The 24,506-nt window shown below is 37.8% G+C and overlaps 1 long non-coding RNA gene across 1 annotated transcript in view; it reads left to right on the top strand.

Annotated features, from left to right (window-relative positions):
* The window catches only part of LOC126497011 (uncharacterized), a 207,765-nt gene extending 192,293 nt beyond the window's left edge, over window positions 1-15,472 (top strand). Inside the window, exon 7 of the long non-coding RNA XR_007590504.1 lies at window positions 15,457-15,472. This is a non-coding gene — a long non-coding RNA (uncharacterized lncRNA). The remainder of the gene's footprint in view (window positions 1-15,456) is intronic.
* The last annotated feature ends 9,034 nt before the right edge of the window (window positions 15,473-24,506 follow it).

The raw sequence follows: 24,506 nt of genomic DNA, 5'->3' as shown, positions 1-24,506 counted from the left end.
CAAAGATTATCTCCTAAAATGTAACAGACATATAGGACATGTAAAATATTGATAAGAAGATATATTATTTTTAAAAAATTGGTAAAAAATCTATCTTTTATAAAAGTCATTGTATTAGTTAAGTCTCAGTTTCTGTGATGCCATGATAAAAAGCAAGCTAAGGAAAACATATTTGACATACTTGCACTCGCAAGGCTCTAATCCCTATTATTTCCCAAACAACTTCGCAGACTGGGGAATAAGTGTTCATATCCATGAGCCCATAGGGAACATTTGACAATCAAGCAACCACGTTAATACATTCCTAATCATAAAGAAAATAGTTTTACATGGTTGAAAATAAGCGAGTGTAGGTGGGTGTCCCCTTCCCACACGTCTCACTGGAGGACTGTGTGAGCATACTAACAGAAGACAAGAAATTCGAATCAGTCTTTTTCATTAGGATAATGATATTTGCTATTTCATAAAAGATCCTATATACAGGCTATCCATAGCAAAAGAAATGGGTGGCAAATAATTCAGAAACCGTGGTGTTGTGGGGGAAAAGTTCCCTAGAGAATGTCACATCATATTCATATGATGCTAATCTGCCTCTTCTGTACAACATATGTTCCTGCTTCTCCATGTGGTTTGTGAAAGTTTGCCTTTTGATCAGTGTTATCTTGCTTACCTTTACGACAATGTATGTGCTTGATCATAGCCTTTTTGCTGTTTGTTTCCTCTTTCTCTCTCTCTCCCTCCTCATTTCTCATTTCTCTATTTTGTCACCCCTTGAGTATGCAAATGGGCACTCTTCGGTTTCTCTTTTAGCACCGTTTCATGTTTAAGAAATATTTGAATGCAATTTTAAATTTTCTAGCTACTTTTACATTTTAAATTGTCGTTCCTTAATGGCCAATCTTAGGATTATAATATCCCTTTTACTCCCAAAATTCACTTCCGGTTAATACTGACAGTTTGTTAGTTTGAATTAAAGTAAGTTTCTTGCACTAGAATCTTGATTTCTTCTCTATTGTTTATGCTGTGCTTATATAATAAATATTGATCGCATGTGTATTGTAAAAAGCCCCACTAAACTATGATGACCCTTAGACAGTCTTTTCACGAAGTCCCAGGAAGAGTTACACAACAGTATAGCATTGTCTCATATCATCAAAGCAAGCGTGAGTACAGCGCAACACCATGTCTAGAGAGAGGTCACGTTCACACAAGTTTTATTGCGGTATAGTTTAATAGTAGTTCAATTGTATTGGTTATTGACACTAACCGTTCACTGTGTTTAGTCTATAAATTAAACTTAGTCTAGGATATATATATAAGAAAAAACACCATATTCAGAATGCAATATCTATTACTACCTCAGGCAGGCACTGGAGACCTTGGAATATACATTCCTCATTGGATTAGAAGGGTTCTGTGTCTATGTATCAGTCTTAGACTATAGATATGTCTGTGCATGTGTGTTTTAGATGGACTGTTATATAGGCCCGTATACCAGTATGTATCCATTACACAGATTATATCCATGCCAGGAAAAAATGGCATAGGCACAAAATACAAATGATTTTATGCTGATCAGTGCATTTGCATTACTGATCACCTTCATTTTCTTTCTTGTATTTGGCTCAGCATCTGCTGTATTTTAAGTCTTCAGAATCATTAGAATTTGTACTAATAATGCATTTGCTTGACTTCTATTTATCTATTATTTTTAGTTTCTTTCGATTTTAATGCTTAAATACATAGCTTCATGAACTAAGCTACTTTAACTATAAAACGTATAAATAGATTAGCACTAAGTATATTCAGAGTGTTGGTAGGTCAGCATTAATATTTCTAGAATTTTCTCTTCATCTACCACAGAAACTCTGTACTCATGATTTTTTTTCTCTCTCTACCCCAATGGCAATCCCTATTTTCTGTCTTTGTGAACTTGCCAACTCTAGTAACCTCCTGCTAGAGAACATGTCTAGTAAAGTCCTTTATCCACATTTAATCTTTTTCTTTAAATTTGTTGAGTTTTAATAGTTCTATCTGTATTCCAGATGGCAATCACTTTTCAGATAAATGGTTTGCATGTATCCCTTCTCTTCTGATTGGGCTTTTATTTTAATTTTTTAAATTTATTTTGCATACCAACCACAGTTTCATCTCCCTCCTCACCTCCTGTTCCCTCTCCTATCCCCTTTCTATGGCCCCACCCACTCTTCAGAAAGGGTAAGTCTTCCCCTGGAAGGAGCATCAACAAAGACTAGCATATCAAGTTGAGGCAGAACTAAAAATTTCCCCCTTGCACCAACGCTGAGCAAGGCATCCCACCATAGGGAATGGGTTCCAAAAAAAAAAAAAATTCATATGCCAGGAGCAGATCCTGGTCCCACTGCTAGGGGTCCCACAAACAGCTCCAACTACACAACTGTCACCCACATGCAGAGCATCTAGGTCAGTCTGATTGTTTACATTTTTTGTTGTTGTTCCAAGAATACATTTTGCTTTAATGATTGCTGATTCAATAGCTATTTTATGAATTTTTGGTTACTTTTTAATCCATATTTTGTTTGGATAAACAAGCATCTTTCATTTTTATAAAGGTCAGTTTATCTGTGTTCTATCTAAGTTCAGGTCAAACCTGCAGTCAAAGACTTCCATTTGGATTTCTGTGAATTTTACTCTTAGATGTTATACTTGACCCCATTTTGAATTTCACCATCAGTATGTGTTGAACAAGAATCTTTTCATGCTCAAGTAATCTGACCACTCTTGCCAAATAACAGCTGAAAACATAGATACATTTTTAATATCTTATCGCTTATGTTCTTTGACTATTTCATACATGTTTATACTACACTCTGATTACTATAACCTCACCCACTGTCATCTTCTCCCTCCACAATGTTTTACACTCCCACTTCCTTTTGACAGTTTTTTTTTATATTTTTGTTTATGATCTGAGACCCACTGAATGCGACCCAGATTATTTGTGTGACTGTGGGTTTGGAGCCTGAATCGGCTCTGCAGTGGGCACACGAATGAAGAAGAGGACCACCACCCCGCCATCCATCAATGGCCTGTAGTGTAAACTTTTTTTTTCAGTTCCCTTGCTTTATGCATTTGCTTATGCCAGCTTCATACCGTATTGATTACTGTGGCCTTTGACACAGATTGACATTAGGAGTGTGTTAATCATTCACTTTTGAGATTGTTTGGACTATCTGTAGCCTGGCAATAGTCCAGGGGAATTTGGTAGTGGGCTTTCTCTATATTTCTTTTTAATTTAGTCTTTTACTAACTTTTAAATTGGTATGTAAAACCATCGTGTAATTACATCATTTTCATGAATGATTTTCATATCATTATTCACTGCTCAGGCTTATTCTCTAACCTACTATCTTCCTTCCTTCCCTCCTTTTACTCCACCTCCACTGTCTGCTCCCTCCTCCCAAATTGTCTCATTTCTGATTTAATAGCACATGTATGTATATATTGTTAAATCCTGATTGTGTGTTTATCAATTTTTTTATAATATCTTCTTTAGTTTGGGTGTGTGTCTATGCATGGCCTCTGCAAGTATGACAGACAATGGACATTTTGCAGCCGTCAGTTCTCTGCTTCTATCTCCTGATTCGGGGTTTAAATTTTTATCATCAGTCTTATCAACAAGTGCCTTTATCCACTATGGACAATCTGATCCAAAGAATGTGTTTTTCCATTTTAATAAATACTCTGTTGTGTTTTGAGATATGAAAATGACTGGGTAATTCTGACATATAAATGTGTGTGTGTTTGTGTCTGTGTGTGACTTTTCATTCATTTTTAATCTCATTATGTACTAAAATCATTTTGTAGTTTGGGGCTTAAAAGTATTTTGCATCCTTAGCAAAACTAACATCTAATTATCTTTTTTCTTTTTATGATATATACATAAGACTGATTTCTTCATACCATAAAATAGTTGTCATTGTTGTTACATAAAAGCAATGGATAGGGTAAGCCTGGTGGTGGCTATAAACCCATCAATCTCAAAGTTGTATAATAAGCAACTGATTTTTTTTTCTTGGTATTGATATTTTTTCCTGCCACCTACTGAAGTTTATTTAAAAATTCTAAACATGTTATTTAGACTCTTGTAGATCACTATACATAATGTTATAGTTTCTGAAGAAAAAGTAATTTTACCTCTTCATTTCTGAATTTGGAAGTCTTTTGTTTATTTTTTATTTTTGTCTAATTCTTTAGGCCAGAACTTCCAGAATGTCAAACTGAAGTTGACTTTCATGTAGTCTTTCCCATTCTTTATTATTTCAATGAGAATGTTATATTTTTCACTGTTATCTATAAGAGTAAGTACATATTGTTTTATGATCTTTATCATGTTTGAAATTTAATTCTATTTCTTAAATATAGTTTTTTTTTTCTGAGGAAAGAGCATTGGTTTTGTCAGAGCCATTTCCAGTATAAACAATGACAGCCATCTGTCTCAGTTCTCTATATCAAAGGATGGTATATTTTATTATTAATTGATTTTCATATTGTGAACTATCCTCACATTCTTGGAATAAACAATTTTTCATGCTGAATGATTATTTTAATATGTTGGCATATTCTATTTGCTGCTATGTTAGGGTACATTTTCTTCACATCAGTAGGAGTATTGATCTGCAGTTGCGTTTTCCTTGTTAGACTTTGTTATATAAAAATGTTAGCTTCATAGACAAGTTGAAAAATACTCCCTCAAGTTTCTTTTTAAAGGGGCTTGTGTAACACTTGTTTTAACTTTTTTTCAATGTTCCATGAAATTTAACTATGAAGCTGTATGGACCTAGGAAATTTACTGGCAAATATTTTCTTATTTCACAAATGGTATATCAAGTCTTCTCAACCTTGTGATTGGGAAGATAATTCCCAATTGGGAAGGATAACAGGAAATTTTAGCATTTTTAGTTAAAAAGATAAAGAAAAAAACCAGCAACATGGCTACATCTACAAATTGGCTGGGAGTAGACTAAGTGGGTGTCATTACTAAAGAGATTGGTGACAAGAAGGGAACATTTCACTATTGGGAAGGTGATTTTAGGACAAGGCTCCACCCAGAAAAACTTCCAACTTGTAAAAATTCGAGTTCAGTAGAATGAGAACACTAAAACTTAGTAAGACTATTGTTCCCTGCCCTCAAAATGACCATCTAGGAATCAGTTTTAATACTATCTACACTGTTTAGCTGTCATATCCATTTATTCCTAATGGAATATTGTGACATTTTAATCACTCTATCTTTATTATATATAATTTAACTTGTTTAATGCTATTCTTATATTTAAACAACTTTACTTCTCTACCTGTAGGTAAGAAGTTGTCAATATAAGAAAGCATTTCTACTGGAAGTGTGAGTGTGTGTGTGTGTGTGTGTGTGTGTGTGTGTGTGTGTTTGAAACAGAGCTATTGTTATTGTGCATATATACCTTAGGAGCTGTCTACATTGGTTATTGTGATAGAGTTTGTCACTGACCAGGGGCTTGCCAGAAAAGCAGGGAGCCCCAAGAACCCACCTATCTCTGTCTCCACAGTGCTGGGATTATGGATGTGTGTTACCATACCCAACTTTTTACATGCATACATGGATTGAATTCAGGTCCTCATGCTTGCAAGACAAGTTGCTTTATACACTGAGCTGTCTTCTGAGCCAGGTTTTGGAATTTGGTGTTTTATTAAAATTTGCTGAATGTAAAAAAAAGATCTTCAGAAATTAAACTTCAACAATACTACATCTTTCATTTTTGTAGCAAACACGTGCCTTTGTGAACTTAGTTATGATAATGGGTAGATTATACTGTCTCTTTTGAGAGTAACTTGACAAGCATATGTGTCCATTCTGTAGTTTCTTATGTTCCTAAAAATTAGACCTTACACACATTTCCTACTTAGTTAATCCTGAAGCAATTAAAATTTCAAGGTTGCGTTCCATAGGGACTTCGTGCTGGGTCTCTTTTATTTCCATATGGTTTTGATTTGTGCCTTTAGCGTTTCTAGGTACCTTTAGCATGGTCCCTAATAGTGAATCTCCTACACTGAGATCTTTCATAATGGGATTTCTCTCTTCTCCTTATAATGCATTGTCCAGGACATTTTCTACAGCACTAAACATTATTGGTGATACTTATATGTATTCATTTTAAACTACTTTTATCTATAAATATAAAATTGATGCAGACATATAATAATTGTTTATTGAAATTCCATGTTTTCTTCTACTTTTACCATGTAAAGTTTTACCAAATGGTATGTAAAAATCTACTGATATTATAAAATTTTCTTTTTGTCTTGTATTTAACAGACTCATTAATTAATATTTTGTTTGTCTAGCATCCAATTATACATTGATATATATTATATATAATCTGTATACTTCCTTTATTTAATCACAAGGCTGAGTGTCAACCGTGATTATAGGACACATTAACCATATATGAGAAAAAGAATCCGACAACAAGGAATCTAAAGGTCTAATTTAGCATTTTTCCTGCTTATTTACTATGATTTAATTTCTTCTAGTTCTACTTTAGCACAGTCGAGGCGAACTTTCTGAGTGCTTCGCCATGAGCTGGTAGAGCTGGTTTAGACATCAGTAAATATAATTTCTGCTGCTTCTCCGGTGTTGTTTCCCCACAAAATGATGATCAGTTTTATGTTTGTTAGAGGAGTCTTCGAAAGAGAAGCTGTTGAGAAGCAGAGATCGTTCTGCCTTCGTTCCCTGCCTTCTTCCCTTCCTCTTCTTCCTCCCAACTCTTGCCCTTTCTTACTACTTACCGCCTGCTTCTTTTATTTGTTTTCAAGGATAACAAAGTATTGCCTTGCACTGGTCTAACCTAGTCCTAACCTCTGACCTCCAGTTCCTGTTGTGGTCGAATGCATGCCCATGGGTTTGTAGTCCGTGTTAACTGACATACAGAGATCAAAGGAACGGGAGCAGTCTACAAGCATCTAAGCTAAGCACAGCAGAAAGGCAACTTTGTTCAGAACACAGCAAATAATTTTATTAAACAAAATGCAATGACAAGAGTCTATGATGCTATGCTAGGTCATGGGGAAATGAGAGAAAAGTCAGTTCAGGCATGTAAGGCAACTGCAGATTTCCAAGGAAGTCATACATGCATTTGGAGATTGTTGATAAGGTAGTGACTACTACATACACATAGAAAAAGACTTCGGAAGATGATGCTCGCAAATGGCTAGGGAAAACAGAAATGGCTGCATGGTGTCCTGGACATTTATTCTGCCAGGTATAGTTCTCCTTACTAAGTCCCTTTGTATACAGTTAATCTTAGTGATTAAGAACATTCTTTCATTGCTTGGCTTGGGCACTTACACTCCCAGATAATCATTTCTTTACTGTTCATCTGTGTACTTATTCATTCATGAATATAGGTCTTAAATTTACCAAAACCTAGTGATCATCTACTATGGGCCACTATTTGGTTCAACACGAAGCAAATCAAACTGGGTTGTTTGACCTGACAACATTCACTCTCTACTGGGAGATACAACCAGGAACCAATATTTCTGGAGTAAAATGTACTAGTAAAGGGCACAAGACAAACTCATGTGTGATATTATAGTTAACTGTATAGCTGCAGTCTCTGGTACAGATTGAAACGGAGGTCTATGAAATTGGATTTGAGCTGGAGCCTAAGGAATATGTAAGGCAAGAGTTATTGACAAACGGCTCAGCATAGGTGAAGACCCGGGCCAGAAGCACAGTGCTGGAGGGTAAGCAAAGGGAGAAGAGTTCAGGCATGATTTTGAAGAGTGAAGAAGACCTTGTGTGTCTTAGATCTTCTCAACCTTGATATTTATTTCCCTTCTCAGAAGAATTGGAAGCTCAGGCTGCATTGAACAAAAAGGGGAGACAAATGATTGCAAAGTGGTTGTAATATGCCAAAAGCATTTAGGGTTTCCAGGCTCCTACATACCTACTGTCATTTCCCTGTGTGGAATTCTCCTTTTTGGGCCTTTTGCAATGGCTATGGACCCCACTGTAATATTCGAGAACATGTATCCAGTAGTTTCTATCGGCCGGCATTTTCTTAAGAACTTTATACATATAATTTAATATTTCCACCATTCTTAATGGTTAACATCTCTCAGATCTTCAGATCACAGGAACTGAAGAAATCTGAGACATCTAATGTCCCACAGGTGTAACATCTACCACTAAGTTGGGTTTTTGGCACTACTAGAACTTTTTTCTTTCACACTAATTTGACCTTTTCTCATCTTTAATAGTTTTTGCAAGATACCCTCTTAAATATATAGGACCAAACATTTCCATGTTAAACTAGACAGCTATTTAAAACTTCCTGCATGACACATGATTTTTCAGTTTTGGATTTTTTTTCTATCTTGTTTGACATAAAAATGTAGAGAGTCAATTGTGTGGCAAAAACAATCCCATATCTATATTCATTTTAATGAAACAATTAAATATTTTAGGGACTTTTGGCTTAAAATGAAGCATCCTGAGCTGAGGTATCCATCTCTCGGAGCCAACCTGGTGAAGTTTGGAGTCACGAAATGTTGAGATGTCCATGCACTTATAACTTTTTAATTTGCATGTACTTCAAACATCAGTAGGTGAGATGGAGTTCTGCCAAGTTTGCTGTTACCAAGAAAGGGCATTGTACTTCAAATGTGTTGATGGTGCACAGTATCACTCTCCCCATACCGTATTTCTAACCATTACCCATTTGTAAATGTATTTTAAACCATGACTTTTGATCTATACTATTTTAATACAATTTTCCCCTCACCTTATACAGACAACATTTTTCAAAACAATGTGGTATTCAAAATATAGAACTACTAGTTAAATGCAGATTAATTTTTTAGCAAGAATTCCTATGCAGTAGGCAGATAGTTCCCACATCCCATTGTGATTGACAAGCCTGACATATGGAATAGTTCACAAATTCCCAGGTGACTGACAGATGGAGAATAGAAAGGCGGATAAAGTTGCCTAGAGAGCTGAGGATGATTTCATATTCAGCGGTTTTGATCAAAAGGATTCCAGATCTCACACTAAATTTAGCACCGCTGGCAATTAGTACGTGATTTATTCAGTCCTTTCATTTGCTGGTTGACAAATGGAAAACAAGCACAAAATTAAAAATAAGTTTATTTCCAGCATTTCGGATATTTAAAATGTGTGTGTCTTTGTTTGCACATAAATTAACATGAGATGAATTTATAGTGAGATTGAATCTGAAATGGAGGAGCACGCAATAAATAAGAGCGTTTTTGTGTGTCGTGCGGGCAGAACAGGTGTTTGAATTAAGAAATACTAATATGTTTAGCAGCACGGCTCCACCTTTAGCTTTGGGAGTTGATGCTTTCCTAAATTTAGAAAAGTCTTTCCACAATTTAGAGGGTTTTTTTTCCCCATAAGCTTCCCACATAGGTGACCATCTGTATGACAATATTAATGTTTTTCAGCCTAATAACAATAAAAAGTCAAAACACCCAGTCCTGCTGTTTTTGTGCATTCCGGTGTCAGCCTGTGTGCTTCTTCTGTTCCTGGGTAGCCATGGGGAAAAGGCAGCAAACTCTTTTCTTTTCCCTCTCTCAACCCACTTAGAACTGGGATCCTGAGATTTCAACCTTTTCTTGTGCTATTTTCAAGCTAGACAGTGCAAAAATTCGGTTTCCACTCCCTCTTCTCTGTCATGGAACAGCAAGATGAGTGCAACGCGCAGATAGAAACCTTCTGTTGTGTTACTGAAGTCAGAGCACAGCCATATCACATCTACAATCGAAGGACAACATGCCTGCTGAGAGCCCCTGTCAGGAATCCAGTGAGGCAGGGGCATTTAGAAGAGCACTGGGGAGATGGGGAGGCTCCGAATGAATCCAGCAAGATCTTCATTCTCGCACTGGGAAGAGTACCAGTCATGTCAGAACAACCCTCTGATTTCAGAGTAGGTGTAGCTGTTCTACCTCCTTTTCGGGAATTCACCTGGCACTAATAGAGATGCTTAGAAAGATGAATGGATTATCAAAACACATGGAAACCAGGAAGATACCTTGGAGAGAGGAACCTCAACATTCTTAATTGCACAGCTATGGCTCGTAGAGGTGACTTGACATCAAAAAGCAAACCAGGGTAAATTTCTGAGGGTGCGGAGCCAGAAAGGAAGCCCGGGAGACTGGGGACTGAGAGGGCAGATGTTTGGGTTGCTTACAGGTTTTCTTATTTGATTTGTATTCCAGGTCTGACATTCAACTTTATTTGTATTCGTTATTCACAGTGGGAACCAGAATGGTTTCTAAAATAGCATAAAATCCACTTAAATTATAATGGAAAGAATCGCGCGCAATGTGATGCTTTAATTACTGTTAAGCTAACCTTGGGATATGGGAAATGTCAATTTTCATTGGCCACATGAAGGCTGAGCCCAGGATTTAGCCTGCAGATATGTGCAGCCAGTAGGGGTGCGGCTCATGGGCACAGCCAGCCTGAAGAGTCCCCACAGTGCTTCAAATCTGCCTTTGCCTACTCCACACACACCCTGGGGCGCTATCACCTTTTTATTACTATTTTCTCCCTCCGCCAAAATGCTCTCTCCCTCACTCTCGGCAGCAGCTGAAAGACATTCCCCAGGTAAATGGCTTCAGGTATGTCATGCAGGGTCTGTGTTTTTGTTGTCGTTTTCAATTGTCCCACCCCAAGGGAAATGCCCTGAGCAGTACACCTGACCAGACAAAGATGGGAGAGTTCATAGGCAAGGGTCTCTTTGTGCTAATTCTCCTCTTTCTCCCGTGAAGCCATTAAGGGCCAGCTGCTCTCTGGTCCTCTCTATTTCCTATGCATCCTTACTGCTTCTGAGCAATCATCGACTAGCAATTCTGCATCACCCGAGACAACGTGCAACTTTCCAAAGCACAGAGCAAGCAGGAGAAGTCATCCAGATGAATAAAGAGTCAGTCTAATTCAAGAGTAGGGTAGTGTGGGGGACCTAAATAACAGCTGTGAGTTACAATTTATCCCAAGTGTGAGAATTTAATCGAGGAATTACCTGTGAGAAACACAATGCACCCATGCAGTATTTTCTGTTCATTCACAGGCATATGGATACATACATGTACATATCCTTGAACAGACATTTATGACATTGTTTCCCTCCAATTAGTCTAAACATCACTGTAATTACACATATTTTCTATTTGGGCAAATTTACCAAAAGACATCTTGAAGATATTACTACATTGCTGTCATCAAAGAACTATGCCTTGCCCTCCAAACCCATCAAAAACATTTATTACCTCATTTCCAGAGTACTCTGCTATGAGATATAGGGGGAAATATGTTTCCAATGAAGATCAGACTTATAATGAAAATAGGATGTAGCTAGATGGAAGGGTGGAAGGACAGTTAGATACACAGAAGATAGAAAGACATACAAAATGATAACCATGGACCATGGATATAGCTCTGGGCAGAACACTTTCCTAGAATTCATGGGACCCTCCTTAAATCACAGAAACATTTTAGACATGAGTGTACCTATATACCAAAGCCTTTTTAAAATAAAAATTAATCGTTTCAAATATATATAACACCATTAGAATTATTTGCTTTAAAAATTACTTTTTTAATTATTTTAAATTTTTTTTAAAAATCTGACTATTGGAAAAATATTTTTGCAAAATGTGGAAAGGAGAAAGAGAAGTCAAGACTCTCTTGGTAGGTGACAAAGGCTCTAACAAGGAAGCAAGGAATCACAAACTACTGGATGCTATTAATAAAACAAGTTTAAATTCAAAATCATTTCTTGCCTCAGTGTATGTGTATGCGTGAGTGAGTGCATGCATGTGTGCATGTCTGCATGCATGACGGGCAGCTTGCATTTGTGTGTGCATGTGCATATTTGTGTGGTGGTGGTGGTGATGGTGGTGGTGGTGGTGATGGTGGTGCTGGTGGTGCTGGTGGTGGTGGTGGTGATGGGGTGTGTGTGTATGTGTGTTTTGCTGGAAACCAAACATGGCTCCTGTGGCTAGACAAGCATTTAACCACCGAGCTAAAACCCCAGTTCTTTCTTTAAACTTTTATGAAAAATGCCATTACAAAGAAATGATAATTGTTGGAGGAGGTAGACATGCTTACCCTGCTATCAGTACTGCACAATGTTTGTATACATTGAAACACCAAGGATATCCTACAAGCAGGCATCATTTTTATATGTCAGTTAAATACACCATCACTACAGAGCTCTCCAAAAGACCATCCAGATCCTTAAAAAATACTGGTTTGGGAAAATGTTTGAACCAATACTTATTTCACTTTCCCCAATTAAGCGAAACTCTGAATAGTGTAAATACAAAATATAAATGAACAGTCTTCAGAGATTGGAAAGGAAAAGCACAGACTATCCTAGGACTGAGGTAACTGAGTACATTAACTAGTTTTGCGTTATTGTGACAACACCTAATAGTAACCACTGAGGAGAGCAAAAGTTTCTTCTTAAGCTTTAAGAAACTTAATTCACCATGGAGAGACAGCATGAAGGCATCAATACCTCCTTTAAAGGGAGTAGAAGCCTGAAGCAGCTGGTTGGCATGCAGCAGGGGAAGTAGGCATGAAACCTGGAATGACTATTATGCTCAAAATCCTATCTTAGATAACCTACCTCTGCCATCTTCTGCATATTTCCTAATGGCTGAGATTCTTTAAAACAGTTATCCAAATATGACATATGAAACTAAGGAGGACAATGGAAGTATCACAAGAAATATATCATACAGTGATGATATCCATGGGTTTTTGTTGTGATATTTAAACCTACAGAAAAACTAGACAAAAAAAATTAATGCCAACTGAAACAGAAAAATAAGCTGTCCCCAAAGCTCAATATCTTTAACTAAACAATTTAAACAGGCTAGTCTCAATGGCACACAGCTGTAATTTCATAACTTGGAAGGTAGAGGCAGGAGGATCGGGAGTTTAACGAAATTTTCAGTGAGTTGAAAACCAACCTGGACTACAGGAGACCCAAGTTTTTGTGCTTTGTTTTGTTTTTGGAGATAGATAGATAGATAGATAGATAGATAGATAGATAGATAGATAGATAGATGATAGAGAGATATGCTGCTGTGTCAATGTATACATTTATGTATGCATATATGTGTATCATATATACAACTAAATACTACATATAAGCAATATACATATTAGTTATATATACAGTTGCATATATCTAAATAATACATATAGCTACATATACATATATCTATATTTATATACAAATATATATTAGTTAAGAACACACACTTGCTGACGTGTCTTCAAAGGGTCTTCTAATAATGAAACATCAAAAGCACAATTCTTTGTTGTTCAATTCATTGAATTTCTTTAGTCATATAGCTTGTGGGGAGATTTTCAGTGAACACACATTTCATTGCTTATCAGCACAATCATACTTCTTCCTGCAATAAATATTTATTCAATAGTCTTGATATTGAATCACATGCTAGACCATTTCCTTAGGGAAGTTGTACATGCTGCAGACTTATCTCCACATATGGGTCTGTGGGTTCTGAGAAGTGAGACACATGACCTGGAGATCCGTATGAGTTTTCAGACTCAAGTTAAAACAGACTGCCCCACTCCAAACATAGTGCTATTCCCAGTCACAGGAACCTATTCGATGGCAACACACAAGAAAGCAAAATCACAGGACAGTCAGCCGGGCTTTTATAGTTTTAATCTACACCATCAAGCTTCTAACCACTGCTTGATCAGATGGCAATGAATACATAGCAAAAAGAAAAGTAATCCCTCCTCTGTCTCTGTCTCTGTCTCTGTCTCTGTCTCTGTCTCTGTCTCTCTCTCTCTCTCTCTCTCTCTCTCTCTCTCATCAGACACATATAACAGCATTGGTCCCTTCTATTGGGATGCAGGTTTGCCTCCAGAGCTGAGCCATCAACTCCTAAACACTCACTACTCACATTACATTGAGGAGTCCTTGACAAAAGCTGTATTTTGTGTTTCCTTTGCTAAGAACATAAGGAAATAAATTTTAGAATGAGGAAGTAGAAAGTAGCATTCTCGGGTTTGACAGGGAACAAAAATGGGGGCTTATACAAACAATGGCTTGGGTAATTTTACTATTTTTTTTAAAGTATCCCACATGATAATCCAATTTCTATTTTTAAGTAAAGTCAGAAAGAGGTTACAAGTATTTTTAACTACTCTCGGATTTTCATGTCAACTGCTTTTCAATGAATTTCATGATGTACAAATGTTCAGAGAGATGCAAACTAATGTGGAGGATGTAGTCATGAAGAGGTGCAGCTGAAGATGAGGAGAAAGTCACAGCGGGGAAGCAGGTCTTCAGGGAAAGAGGTGATGGATTGCTGCTCCAGTGCAGGGACCAAATCAAAAGCATGTCCTATTACACAGGGTGATGAGCCTGCTCAGTACATCTCCTCTCTGGGCAGGTGAAACTAAACTTGTTTAAATGGCATAATCCAAATTCCTGTCTGAGGAGAATTCACCGAAACAAAACAAAAAACAAAACAACAACAAAAACCAAACAAACAAAAAAATAAGGTGGGGGAGGGGAGGCACCCCACGCCAAGTTTTGTTCCCCACTGAAAATGCAGTGTGGTTTGTCAGTCTGACCAGATAAACGATCCTGGTGTGGCAGCACATGATGCATTATGAGAAATGCTACATTTTAGGAGGGGACATTCTTTGCGAAATTGTGATAAGAGTTGGAGGCGGCTCTGTGGGATATAATAATGGGATCCTACAAAGGCCAGAGAGGGGAAATGGAAAATATTCAGTGACAAATTAATGTATACCCAAAGGTTAAGAATGTCACATCCCAATAACTACACTCAGAGAGGATAAAGGTTAACATGGATAAACAAGGAGGTGCAGAAAGTAATCAGGGCATGAGAGAGGAAGATGTGAAATATGAAACACCACCTATACAGTAACAGAGGAGATTAGAGAAGGAATTCAACTGTAAAAATACATATACCTACAGAAAAGGTGAAAAAAATGAAGGGAGATTGAAGAGACGTTTAGGTAAATATCAAAACATTTTTGAAAGAACTAAGGGACAAGGGGTCAACAAGGAGACAGCAGCAGGTTGAAAGGTGGAGATTGGTAATTTATTGACCAAGTGCAGCAATCTTAAGAATTAAATGTATTCTTTCATTTATCTTTTATGAAAGAGGAGAAAGGATGAGGTGGACCCAGAAGGATTCAGCCATTCCTTAATGAAATGCTATAGATCCACCTGTATTGGTGATGAAGGTGTGAGGGAATAGGAAAGAGAAATTTCTCAATCGTGATTTCTTTTACTGAAAGGACATTAGTGGGGCTTCAGAGATGCCTCAGTGGTTAAGAGCACTTGCTGTTTTTTTTTTTTTTTTTTTTTTTTTTTTTTTTTTTTTCAGAAGGCCCAGATTCCACACCCAGCATCAATGTGGCAGCTCTCAAGTTCATGTAATTCCAGTTTCAGAGGATCAGAGTACCTCTACTAAGCTTGTAAGTACCAGGCGTACAGGTGATACATACCCACACTTTGGCAAAGGATTGCTCTCACACATACAAATAATTAATCAATCAGTAGGTTTTAGTGAGAGCATAAAATTCTGTTGTGAGAAACTCACTTCCCATTACCTTTTTAACAATCGGTTCTTTGTTAAATATTTGGTAGTAATCATGAATGAAACTGCCAAATTATAAACTTTTCATTTATGACATAGCTTTCACCATTGTTTCAATCTTAATGTTTGTTATTCTACTTGACTTTTTATTTTTTCATAATTTGATTTTGGCAAGATATGTGTTTTGAAGAATTTGCCCATTTACTTTAGGCCATCAATTTTTTGTTGAATTGTCATGTATAGTAATATCTAGTTATCTTATAAATTTCTATGGTGTCCAAAAAATGGACTTCATATATAGCCAGGCTAGCAATGAACCAATGATTTTCCTGCTTGAAATTCCCCAGGACTATGACTACTTATAAACCACCATGCCCCACCCAACCTTTGATTATTTTCGAATTATGTTATTTATGTTTAAATTGATGTACTTTGGTTGATCATATACATATACACATATATACACACACAAATATATATAGGGTTTGTCTGCATATATATTTTTGTATCATAAATATATATTAGACATACACATAATTCCATCTTAGATATATACATACTGTCTTGTATATATACAGATATGCATGCATATATCTGCATAAAATATGCACACATATATGCAGCTACTAATATGTATATTTACATACTTATATACACACAGTAAAGGGAAAACAATCTGTATGTGGAGTTTAAAGTACACAACCTCAGTTAGATTGAACTCTCCACTTGACCACAATGAAGAATCTTGTCATATATTTAAAGCCTATCTTTTCTCTGTTCAATTAGCCTAGAAGGTATTTGGGAAAGGCTGTGTGTGTCTGCCATAATCCCAAGATTCTCACTTGTGAGATCGCTGAGCCTAAAGCCAATAGAGGATTCATGCATGAATGCATAAACAAAGTTTTAAAATTAATTAAATTGAATTGTAGACCTTTGCTTTTTTATGCTCATATGTTTATATTTAGAAAACTCCCATGGACTGTCACTGTTGCTCTCCTGTTCACAGTCCCTAATTAGTGCCATGCTGGAGGATGCTGTTGGGACTCAAGGGCACAGACATCATTGGCTTATTTGTTGAGGAATGGCTCTTTTGTTGTATCTAATGAAAGTATTAACGTAGCAGAAGTTTGTGGGATCTAGCATCACTGGAGTGTTTAAATATTTATAATGCCATAGTGTTATAAAAGAGACTTGGAAAGGCCTTGAATCTTAAAGAACCCAAAGTTCTAAGGTGGGTCCCTTCAACTCAAATTGTTTGCATGCTAAGAACAACTTTTTATATGAAAAGAGCTTTAATTATTTTTAGTAAAAGTTCTTTAATTATCTTTCATAAGACACATCCAAACATATAGTCCAATTTTTACATTTAGACAAATAACTTGTAAAACAAAACAAAAACAAAAACATTCATTAGCAAATGACTAAAGGAAGGGAGTTATTTGTTGTTAACCATAATTATTATGAAAAAAAAGTGTTCTTAAATGTTCATATCTATCTTGTAACCTATATAAGTTTTGAGAATAAAAAGGAGCATGACTCTCAATTGATCAGTACATAATTCTAGAACTATAGAAGACAGAAGAGTCTTATTAAAAGTTAGTGAGTTCTGTGCCAAATTCTGACTTCTCTCTGTATTCTGGGAGAATCCACAAGCCTCTGGAGTGGGAGAGGAATGAGAGGAACCAGGAAAGAACTGAAGTATCTAGGAACTTGCAAGTAAGCCACCATTGACTCTGTGGAACAAAACACAGGAGGATTTATGGACATCATTCTTCTGGAATTAAGAGAGATTTGTTGACAAGATGAGCTGAAGCAAGGACTTATCCACAGGACCAATGATTAAACCATGAAGCATAGTTCAGAAAAATGAAAGAAAAAAAATTTACATGAAAGGAAATAAACAAAAATGTAACTTTCACCAACCTGCTTTAAGTTCACAGTGGACAAATAAAGTATCAGTGGAGACCATTGATCTAGAAGTTTGAAACACTGATGGATATACTCTTTCTATTGAATGACAATTTAATATTCAAAAGTAAATGGAAAGGAAAAAACTCATATCTTTTAGTACCATTACATTGTCAAGATGATTTCTTTAGCCATTGCTGGGCCACCAGGAAACAGAAAGGATTCTCATAAATTGGTTTAATACACTATGTTGAGTATCTCACTACTTCATGTTCCATTCTTAAGTAAATCCTCCTAATGCCACTTAGACACCAAATAACACTGGCATCAGATTGAAACAAGTCTAGACTGAGCTGTATGCTCAAATCCTGATGCCCTTTGCCCTGCCTCACTGACTCTTAAATAGGGGAGAAGGAGCCCCATAGATGTTCTGACTTATGGACTGAGAAGTGAGTCAGTGCTCACAGGCCAACTCTTGATGCCAGGAGAAGAGAGTTAATAAAGAGATTTGCCTTCTCTTCATGCTCTTTAAGCTCCCTTAGACAAATGGGATAAAACTATGGGATAAAATGATGAATTACACTTACTTGTGGTCAAGATCAGAATCAAAATTCTATACTATGGAATATCCATGTTGATAACAACTAGCCTGGGTTTATTTTCGTTCTGGCATGTGAGTGTGGCTGAATATGGTAATTTCGGTTTATTTTAACTTTTTAACATTTATCTGTATTCATGATTATGTGTTCATATTGTCCCCCACTTCCATCCCCAACTTCAGAATTAAGGAGGAAGAGGAGGAGGAAGTGAAAGAGGAGGAGGAGGAGGAGGAGGAGGAGAGGAAGAGGAAGAAGAGACGTTGGCAGCTACCATATACCAAGGCAATTTTCTTGTGCACCATACCATCACACAGGTGTTTATATGAATATATACATAAACATATTGGCCTGAGATTCACAGCTTGGAGTAAGCCAGGAATTCCTCTTTGGGGTCTGACAGTTAAGTGCTTGGAAACTGTCACTGCTGTCCTCACAAGAAGAACAAATACCTAACCAAGTGAAAACGAGCTCTCCTTAGGTCCATGAGAGAGGTGAGTTTGCAGGAGAAATACATGTTCTGGAGGCTGACGGTCTGCTGGATGAACTGGTTCTCATCTCAGGGGCAGTAAAGAGCAAGGCAGCCAGAGGCTGGCGAGGACACTTGCAGGAAACCACCTAGCAGATACTGAGCACAGTGCTGCAATGTTCCATCCAGCCTGTGTTCCTGAGAAAATCCTCTCCCATGGTGAAGGAGAAATCTACTGGAGGGGAGAGAAAGTACCCAACATCAACCAGAGCTTTCCCTTCTGAACATAGGCCTCCCCTTGGCGGGGGGGGGGGGGCGGGGGGAACACTTCACCAAAAGCAAATCAATACAGTTTCCAAAGTTGGTGCCAGACATTCTCTACCCAACCAAGTCACATCTTCCTTTTGATCTGGGAGAAATAAAAATAATAATAATACCCAACTGCAGTTCCCTTTAGCTCTCTTCATGCAGGATTCCTTAAGGCAGAGGTCCTGGACAAGTAATTAAGGGTCAAAGAACACTTTAAAATCCCCATTGCACAATCTAACTGTAGGGCTCCTGTAGAAACCATAGCAGATAAACCTGAAAGAACTGCCAGGCTTGACCTCATTTGAGGATTCGCTGGGGAACACCACAACAGAGAGAGTGAAAATAAACACATCAGAGGGGGTCTCAGCCTCTTCCATAACATCTATAACATGTCCAGAAGAGCCTAAATCCTAGTCAGATATACATGAAACCTGCAATAACAGCCCATTTGTTCTATTTCTTTATATACCAAACTATTAGACTTTCTAACAACAATGTTATAAAGCATGATAAAAGGCAAAAACCTCAGCTGAAGAGACAAGTCTCCAGGTGCTAATGGAACAGGAGGACTGTATGCAGGAATGGATGGACGACCCAGCTCAGAAAGGGGAACTCTGGGGAAAGTCAGTTACTTTCCAGCAGTGTGTTCCTGAGGCTTCCCAGGAGGTGAGGAATCAAACACCCTTGCCAAGGCATCCTCACCGAGCAGCCAGCTATAGCCTTTGCTGATGGATTAGAGTCACGGGCCTGTGCAGGCATGGTGTCTATGGTGGGAAGAGTCCCCATGAACTAAGACAGTCCCTCATCAAGATCCAGGACACGGGCAAGAGGGAGAGATGCAGCCCTTCCTTCCCATTTGCAGATCCAGCGGGAGGTGTGGTGAGCTTGTTAGCACATCCTGTGCCTGTCTGGGCAGGGTAGATGAGCTGTTGTACAGACAAACACGAGCAAAGGAGCAATGGAGCGATGATGTTTCATAGACCCTGCAGCTCCGGAGCTGACCCATCATAATGGCAATGAAACCTGAGCCATTTCCAAAGTAGTCTAATCAAGAGCTATTGGGACCGCCAGCTAGCAGAAGGAGCAGGGCAGGGTGAGAGACAGAGTTTTTACTTTCACATAGCTGCAGGAGCAGCCAAGATAACCCCATGAAGCACTGACACACTTCTTAGGTATCTGGCACAGATTTCTGAATCTATAAGAGAGTCAGAAAGGGCCATTCGCAAAGGAAGAAATAAGAACAGCTAAGGCCAAAGATTGCATGAACAATTGTCTTGCCCTTTCTCCCCCACTCTCTCCATCTAATGAGGAGTAGCATTCCTTGAAAAGGTAATAGCCCTCCAAATGATGCGTCAAGAAGCCATTTGCAAATGTTGTAGGATTTAATCGTGCTAATAGCTTCATAGGAGGTATAATCCTTTCTTATACTTACAGATTAGATGACTGAATTTGAGGGAGTCAGTGCCATATCTAAGGTTTCATAGCCAGTGCAGCTTGAGTGTGGATACTTGGCACTGTCTCATGTTTTTTTGGGATATAGCACATTGCATTTATATGGAGGATAAATTTATAACATTAATGGATCTCACTCTAGTTGAAATTCAATATTCTGAATTTATGTATTGTATACAACTTGTATACAATACATAATGTATTGTCCCATGGTCAATGTCTCCCTGTGCCTTGAGACTTTTATATCATAGATCAAAAGTTGCATTGTTTCCAGGGAGAAGGACAGAAATGGAAGGTAGGGAAAGAGATATTTTGATTGAAGGAGCCATTATGGAGCTAGCAAGAAACCTGGCAATAGAGAAATTCCCAGGAATCCACAAGGATGACCCCAGATAAGACCCTAAGCAATAGTGGAGGGGGTGCTCAAACTGGCCTTGCCCTGTAGTCAGATTGTTGACTATCTTAAATGTCACCATAGAACCTTCATCCAGCAACTGATGGAAACAGAGGCAAAGACCCACAGTGGAGCACTGAGCTGAGCTCCCAAAATACAGTTGAAGAATAAAAGCAGTGAGAATATCAGCAGAAAGGTATAGACCATGATGGGGTCTACAGTTTACCTGAGCTAATCAGAGCTGACCAAATCCAGCCAGACAGGGAAGGACCAGCATTGGACCAAACTAGACCCTCTGAATGTGGGTGGCAGTTGTATTGCTGGGGCAGACAGTGGGGGCCACTGACAGTGGCACCAGTATTTATCCCTACTGCTTGTACTGGCTTTTGGAATCCATTCTCTTTGGATCAATGATAGTGAAGGTCTCTGTTGAAATATGGAGCGGCGGCGGGGCTGCGTCCCCAACACCCCGGCCGCTTGGCTAGGTCATGCCCGAAATAACAACACACAAACTGTATTCATTTAAGAACTGCTTGGCCCATGAACTCTAGCCCTTACAGGCTAATTAAACCAATTACCTTCCTCCATCAGGTCTCGGTCCTTTCTCAAAGCAATGTGCCTTACCCTCTGGGAAGGGGCTGGGAGTGAAGGGGAAGGTGGAGGAAACTGGAGGAGGGGAGGAAGTGAGAACTGGGGTTGGTATGTAAAATAAAAAATGATAGTTTGTTTTCTTTTATAGTAAAAGAAAAAAGATAGTTTGATTTTTTTTTAAAAGTAAAAAAGAAACTAATCCATAACTACTTTTTTGATTAGTTGTTATGTGTGTGTCTGTGTGGCTAGTTTTAGAAGCATTTAAAGGGAGGGAACGTCTTTTCAGCAAATTCCTTCATGAGATTCACTTGTAGAGTGTTTTCTTAATTAGTGGTTGATGGGAGAGGGCCCAGCCCATTGTGTGTAGTGTCATTCCGAACTGGTGGACCAGGGTTCTATAGGAAAGCAGGTTGAACCCACAAGGATGACCCTAACTACGACTCCTAGAAATAGTGGAGAGAGTGCCTGAACTGTCCAACTACTGTAATCAGATTTGAGACTACCTGTGGTAAGAGCCCACTTGTACGTTCCCGGCTACTCAGCCCCAAAATAGTCACATAGAAAACATATTATTTTCAATACTGTTTGGCCAACAGCCTAAGCATATTTCTGACTAACTCATATCTTAAATTAACCCATATCCATTAATCTGTGTATCACAATGAGGCTGTCGCTTACTGGGTAAAGTTACTGCAAGCTTTATTTCTTAATTATATATTGCATTTTAAAATGAGCTGCACAAGCACAATACCTTAATCAAATCATAAATACATATACACAGTATAGCAAAATTTACCTTAAATTTGTATCAGTAGACCAAGATCCATACCAATGCAAATCTCTAGCATATCCCCCTTTAAATGTAAATAACATTCACAAACAATACTTGGTAATGTGGGTATAGTTCTCTCCAAACAAGTACCTGCTGTTTGTTGGACAAAGTATTTTGGGGGGATATTCATGGCAACTTTTCAGGGAGTCTTGGACCTTCAAACCACATTAGTCTAGAAGGATTCCACAGGCTCTCATCCTCTGTGAAAACAAAAGAATTACCTCTTTTCCAAAGACCCATATTTTGAAATCACGATATCTTTAAAGTATATATGTTGTTACTCTTGTAGTACCTGAAACAATATTTTTTTAAATTAGCTTCTCACTGAGCATCTGGAAAGAAAGCATTCTGAGCAACATCATTAAAAACAGTTCTGATACAGCACAGTCACTACTATGTATCATAAAGCAGGGACAAGCTATTTTACATTCACAGAGGTATGATATGGTTCTGTTCTACATCTACAATACTAGAGGATACAATTGAAAGGGCAGGATTTGAGACTTGATTCTACTTTTCCAGCAGAGGGCCCAAAGGATGGTATCGACACAGCTTTGTAGAGAAACATACACTTAGATACAATTTCCTCCCACTATTGGCACAGCTGTAATGATTCATTCTTTCCATGAACATCAGCTGAAAACATTATTAAAAGAAAAAAGAAAGAATTCTCCTAAAACAAAACCCGATAACCACTGGATTCATATGAAGATAACCTAGTGGAGACAAACAAAACCTCACCTTACCAACACTTTATCAAATGTGTTATGCTTGAAAGGTGAGCCCTCCAAGGAAAGAAGGAGATGCCAAGTAATGCTTCAAAGCTTCAGAACTGTGCCATTTTCTGGGATCTTGTTTTTTACTTTTTTTTAAAAAAAAAATGGAGTATGTTGGTTGTCTTTACAATTTAGTTCAAATGACTGCAGAACCTGGAAAATCTGTTTCTGCTATTGATGCATAACCTACTGCTATTATTGGTATATATGTATATATTTTGGAAACTTTAGCTGTGCTGTCAACTTTGGAAAAAATTATCCCTGTTTACCAGGTTGAGTGGACATTGTACAGAAATTAACTGCCATATTGGTCTAGAAATGTTGAACTTAATTTTTTCCAATTGTGCAGGGGTAATGCAGTATATTAAGTATGTAAGTTCTAATTTATGTGGGTTTGATTACAAAACTAATAAAGTGTTCTCTAAATAATGAAAAAATAATAAAGTATATATATTGGCTTAGCTTAGCAGTCCCCAGATTCAAACGTCTTTCTGCAGTCAAAAAATTCAAAGAAAACATAATAGTATACATAATCCAGACTCTCTGTGTATATTCCATCTTTACATGGCTTATTTTTAGTCCTTTTAATCCTTGATTATCTGTACTCTGTCACTTTAAAAACTTTACCTTTTTCTAAAAAAAATTACTTCTTTTTATAACTGTCTATATGTTTTTTATTTTCTCTTCCAAGCCTAAATACATTTATCCAACACTGTTACCCATTTAGAGGTCTTTCTCATCTGAATTTGTCTTTATTGTGTATCTGTAATTCTTTTCTGACCAGGAATGCATCTTAAAATGATAAGCATTTCTTCAAAAACCTAAGTAATGGCATTGCTAAGGCAAATATATTGCTGTCTGCTTTCTCTGCCCAGTCCGACGTGGTGGAGGGCTGTTCACTGCCTGTGAAACTGCTGGGTGGGAGCCGATATGTCCTCACCACATCAACTCTGTTAACCAGTTGGCCCATGCTGCCACCAAGTAACTTGCAGCACACTGCCCATAAACACCATTTAAATGCTCAGCCTCCTGAAAGAACCAGAGTTCGCACTGGCAGCACAGCCCAGAAAGCCGCCATTCCAAAATCATGTGGATTCTTTTCTGCTACCTCTGAATCAGGAAAACTCTTAAGAGAGCTGCATGCCTACAATAAAAAAAAAAAAATGTGGCTAAACTTTGTTTTTCTGTGTCTAGAATTTCTTTCCAAGATTTCTCAGGTTTTACATGATTTAGTTGGACATGTTGGCACCAATTTGTTGTAAGACCCTGCCTGTTTGTTCCTGGCTACTCAACCCTGAAATAATCATCCAGAAATCATATTATTTGCAATACTGTTTGGCCAATAGCTTAAGATATCTCTGGCTAACTCATATCTTAAATTAACCCATCTTCATTAATCTGTGTATCACTGTGAGGCTGTGGCTTACCAAGAAAAGTTCAAGCATCTGTCTCCAGTGGGGCTACATGGCTTCTCCCTGACTCTACCTTCTTTCTTCCAGCATTCAGCATA

Source organism: Alexandromys fortis, unplaced genomic scaffold (genome assembly GCF_014885135.2).
Source record: "Alexandromys fortis isolate MF-2015 unplaced genomic scaffold, M_Fortis_MF-2015_v1.1 scaffold_20, whole genome shotgun sequence".
Classification (NCBI taxonomy): domain Eukaryota; kingdom Metazoa; phylum Chordata; class Mammalia; order Rodentia; family Cricetidae; genus Alexandromys; species Alexandromys fortis.
The sequence above is the reverse complement of the archived record's forward strand: the minus strand, read 5'-3'. Positions and strand labels throughout refer to the sequence as shown.